The sequence below is a fragment of the Orycteropus afer genome, unplaced genomic scaffold (assembly GCF_000298275.1).
Source record: "Orycteropus afer afer isolate SDZICR_OR568_19922 unplaced genomic scaffold, OryAfe1.0 scaffold00180, whole genome shotgun sequence".
Lineage (NCBI taxonomy): Eukaryota > Metazoa > Chordata > Mammalia > Tubulidentata > Orycteropodidae > Orycteropus > Orycteropus afer.
Window position 1 is genome coordinate 4,708,771 of NW_006921767.1, and position 5,538 is coordinate 4,714,308.

Here is a 5,538-nt window from a genome sequence, read left to right on the forward strand (position 1 = left end):
TGTGTGTATGTACCATAGTTTGGTTATCCATTATTCTGTTGATGGGCACCTACATTGTTTCCATCTTTGGGTATTTTAAATAGTGCTGTGATGAAGATGGGTATACATATTTCTGTTCCTGTGCTGGCTCTCACATCTTTAAGATATATACCTAGTAATGGGATTGCTGGGTCCAAAGGTATTTCTAATTCCAGCTTTTTAAGGAATCACCATATTGTTTTCCACAATGGTTGTATCATTTTACAATCCCACCAGCAGTGTATGAGATTCCCAATCTCTCCACATCCTTGCCAGCAATTGTCATTTTCTGTCTTGTTGAACTTTGCCATTAGTTCTAGGGCCAGATGGTATCTCATTGTTGTTTTGATTTGCATCTCTCTGATGGCCAATGATCATGACCATTTCTTCACATATTTGCTGGCTGCACAAATATCCTCTTTGGTCAAGTGTCTGTTCATGTCTTCTGCCCATTTTTCAATTGGATTGTTAATCTTTTTGTTGTTGAGGTGTTGGAGTTTTCTAAAAATTCTAGAGATAAGTCCCTTGTCAGATATGTTATTACCAAATATTTTTTCCCAATCTGTAGGTTCTCTTTTGACTCTTTTGGAGAAGTCTCTTGAAGCACATAAAAAATTAATTTTTAGAAGGTCCCATTCATTTAGTTGGGAGCTCTGGTAGCGTTGTGCCTAAGGCACTTGACTGCCAATCAGAAGGCTGGCGGTTCAAACCCACCAGCCACTCCTCGGAAGGAAGGTTAGGCTATCTACTTCCATAGTGATACTGCCTCAGAAACCCAAGGAGGGGTCGCTATGAGATGGGCCCGAGTCCACGGCACATAACAACAACAACATTCACCTAGTTTATCTTCAGCTGTTTGTACATTTTGAGTTATGCTTGACAGTCTATTTATACCATAAATTGTTGTTGTTGTTGTTATGTGCCGTGGAGTTGGCCCCGACTCATAGCAACCCCTCCTTGGGTTTCCGAGGCAGTATCACTACGGAAATAGGATTGCCCAACCTTATTAGGGCCCCTAAACATGCCTCTGTTTTTTCCTTGAGGAACGTTATAGTTTTAGGTTTCACATTTAAGCCTTTGGTCCATTTGGAGTTAGTTTTTGTGTATAGTGTGTGGTATGGATCTTGTTTCACTTTTCTGTAAATAGATAGATATGCTGATTTCTTTGTTCCATATAATTTTCTGTGCTGAGCTCATTTTGTTTGTGAATCTTGTTATCACTTCCTTCATTGCTAATGTTTTAGTGTTTGCTAAATATTTATGCTTGTCCTCTTTTTTATTTTGATGTGAAGTCTTATCATTTTTCTTTGAGGTTACCCTGTGATTTACAATTTTCTTCCCAAGTATAGAACAGCCTGTTCTATCTTGCAGTAGTCTTGACATCCCTACCATTTATAAGTTCTGTAACTACACAATTTTTTCCCTCTTTTGGGTTTGTCATTGTCAAATGTCAATTGATGTCTCTGGATCCCTGTTTATGATCTTACAGGCTTATTTACTTTGGATACTTCCATAACTGGGTTGGTTTCTGGGTTATGTCATCACGTGTGTTAATGGTTTGTTGTTGTTTGCTATTGTTGGTTCTCTGTCTGCAGGATTTCCTTTAGCATCTCTTGTACAATTGTTCTGATTTTAACAAATTCCCTTAAGTTTTGCTTATCTAGAAATGTCCTAATTTTACCATCATATTTGAGGAACAATTTTGCAGTGTAGTGCCTAGGGTACTTGACTGCTAACCAGAAGGCTGGTGGTTCAAACCCACCAGCCACTCCTCAGAAGGTTGGGCAATCTACTTCCGTAGTGATACCACCTAAGAAACCCAAGGAGGGGTCGCTATGAGTTGGATCCGACTAGATGGCTGTGCATTGTTGTTGTTGTTGTTGTTGTTGTATAGTGTTCAATGTATGTTAAAAAAAAATGCTTAAGACAATTATATTTTAAAAAGAGAAGGGTAAAGGGACCTAAATAGAAGTAAAGTTTCAGTATTTCAGTTAATATGGTAAAACAGTAGACTGTGATAAGTTATGCATGTATACTGTAATAGCAAATCAAATCCACTAAAAAAAGAAAGAAAGAAAGCTATATACTCAAAAGTAGTATAAATAAAAGAAATGGAATCCTAAAAAAATGTTCACAGGAAGGCAAGAAGAAATGAGAAACAGAGAAAACAAATAATAAAATGGCAGACAGAAGTTCTAATACATCAATAGTTACTATACATGCAAGTAGTCTAAACATACCAATTAAATGAAAGAGAGTGGCAAAGGGGATAAAAAATATATGATCAAACATACTATACACAAGAAACTCACTTCAAGTACAATTAGAGAGGTTGAAAATAAGAGTGGGAAGAAATATATAATGCTAACATTAATAATAATGTTTAAAAGCAGGAGTAACTATATTAACTTCAGATAAAGCAGACTTCAGGGAAAAGAAAATTACTGGGGTTCAAGAAGGACATGGCATGATGATAAAAAGATCAATTCACCAAGAAGACATAGCTCCAAAATGTGAATGCATCAAACAACAGAGCTTCCAATTAAATTAAGCAAAAACTGATCAAGCTTAAACAAGAAGAGGCAAGTCCAGAATTATAGTTGGAAACTTTAACATCTGACTGACAGCAATAGATACAACTGCTAGAAACAAAATAGGCAAAATACAGAACTGAAAAGTACCGTTAAACAATAGGAACTAATTGACATTTTTTAAAACACTCAACATCAGCAGAATACACATTCTTTGCAAGTGCCAATACAACATTCACCAAAATAAACTTTGTCATGGATCATAAAATAAACTTCAAGAAATTTAAAAGAACTCAAATCATACAGAATTTGTTCTCTAACCATAATGGAGTCAAATTAGCAATCAATAAAAGAAAGACAAAAGCAAAATATTTAAACACTTAGAAATTAAATAAAAAAACTTCTAAACAATTTGCAGGTCTAAAAGGAAGTCTCAAAGGTAATTTTAAAAATACACTGAACTGAATAAAAATCATAATACAACATAACAAAATATGTGAGATGCAACTAACGTGATGCTGAAAGGGAAATTTATAACATTAAATGCTTATATTAGAAAAGAAGAAATATCTCAATAATCTAAGTTGTTACTTTAAGAAACTGGAAAAAGAAGAACTAAATAAACCCAAGAAGAAGGAAGAATGTAATAAAAAATAAAAGCAGAAATCTGCAAAATTAAAAATAGAGAAAAGCAATAAAACCAAAAGCTGATTCTTTGGGGGAAAAAAATCTATAAAATTGATCAACATCTAACAAGACTGAAAAAGATAAAAGAAGATAAAAAGCAACAATATTAGCACTAAAATAGGATACTCCTACAAATCTTGCACCACGAAAAGCATAATACGGGGATACTATGAACAATTTTACACTCATAAACTCAACAACTTAGAAGAAACAGAACAATTTCTTATAAACAACAACAACCAAAACTACATCAAGATAAAACAGGTAACCTGAATATTCCTATAACCATTAAAGAAATTGAATACATAATTTAAAAACTCCCAAAAAAAAAAAATCCTCCAGACCAGATGGCTTCTTTGGAGAATTTTACCAAACATTATAGAAGAATTAACACCAATTTTACACAATCTCTTCAAGAAACTAGAAAAGGGTGTAATATATCTCAACTCATTTTACAAGGCAAGTATTACCTTGATACCAAAACCAGAAAAAGGAAGTGCAAAAAGGAACATCATAAAGCAAAGTTTTTCATGAACTTAGATGCAAAAATCCTGAACAAATTATATAAATAGAATCCAACAGTGTATAAAAACAATCATACTCCATAGACAAGTGGGATTTATTTCTGATATGCAAGGCTAATTCAACATTTGAAAATCAATGTAATCCACCATATCAACAGTGTAAAGAGGAAGAATCACATAATCAAATGAACTGATGCAGAAAAAGCAAGCAAAGAGTAAAGAGGAAATACCTAAACTTCATTGAGTATGAGGATAGTGCAGGACCGGGCATCATTCTGTTCTGTTTTCGCCAACTCAACAGCTACTAACAACCTACACCACCACCTCAACTTCATTTAAAAAAAAAAAAAAAAAAGCCCACTGCCATCAAGTCAATTCCAACTCATAGGGACTCCCATTGGGTTACCTAGGCTGTAAATATTTATGGAGGTAGATTACCTCATTGTCCTCCTGCAGAGCGGCTGGTGGGTTTGAACCACCAACCTTCTGGTTAGCAGTGAAGTGCCTTAGGCACTGTGCCACCAAAGCTCCTTAACCTCATTAAAAAAATCTACAAAAAGCCTATAACTAATATATTTAGTGGTAAAAAACTGAAAGCTTTTCCCCTCAGATTGGAAACCCCAGCCTTTACAACCCTGAGACCAAAAGACCTTGTCCTCTCTCACCATTCTTATTTAACATAGTCCCGAAAGTTTTAGGCACTGTAATAAGGCAAGAGAAAATAAAGAATAGACATAGAGATTAGAAATGAAGAAATAGATCTGTCCTTATTTGCACATACTTAATTATATAGAAAATACAAAGTAGCTACAAAAAAAAAAAAAAAGCACCCAGGAAACTAATAAGTAAGTTCAGCAAGGTTAGTGACACACTAAAATCCATCACATTTCTATATACTAACAATGAACTGAAATTTAAAACAATATAATTTACAACTGCACCAAGGAAAACGAAATGCTTAGATATAAACTTAAAAAAAATTATGCTAAAAATCACAGGAAGATCTAAATAAATGGAGAGGCATAGCATGTTCATTGATTGGAAAACTCAACATGGGAGAAATGTAAATTCTTCCTGAATTGGTCTATAGGTTTAACTGCATTCTTATCAAAATCTCAGCAAGGTTTTTCACAGACATAGATAAACATATCCTAAAATGTATATGGAAATACTCAGTTCTAGAGTAGCTAAAATAATCTTTGAAAAGAAGAATAAAGTTGGAAAAAGCACACTACCCAATATTAAGTCTTACTATATAATTACAGAGTCCCTCAATGACTCAAATGGCTAAGCACTCAGCTGCCAACTGAAAAGTTGGTGGTTCAAGTCCACCCAGAAGCTTCTCAGAAGAAACACCTGATTGAAGAAAAAAAAAAAAAATCAGTCATTGAAAACCCTGTGGAGTATAATTCTACTATGATACACATGGGTCACCATGAGTCAGAATCAACTAGATGGCAACTGGTTTTATATAACTATAGTAATCAAGAAAATGTAGTCTTGGTAGACAGACAGAAACATAGATCAAGAGAACAAAACAGAGAACTCAGAAATGAACTTACGCAAATACGCCCAACTGATTTTTTACAAAGGTACAAAAGCAATTCAATAAAAGGAAGATGACCTTTTCAACAAATAGTGCTAAAGCAAATGAACCTCCATAAGCTAAAATGGAGCTCTGGTGGCGTAGTGCCTAAGGCACTTGACTGCTAACCAGAAGGCTAGCAGTTCAAACCCACCAGCCACTCCTTGGAAGGAAGGTTGGGCAATCTACTTCC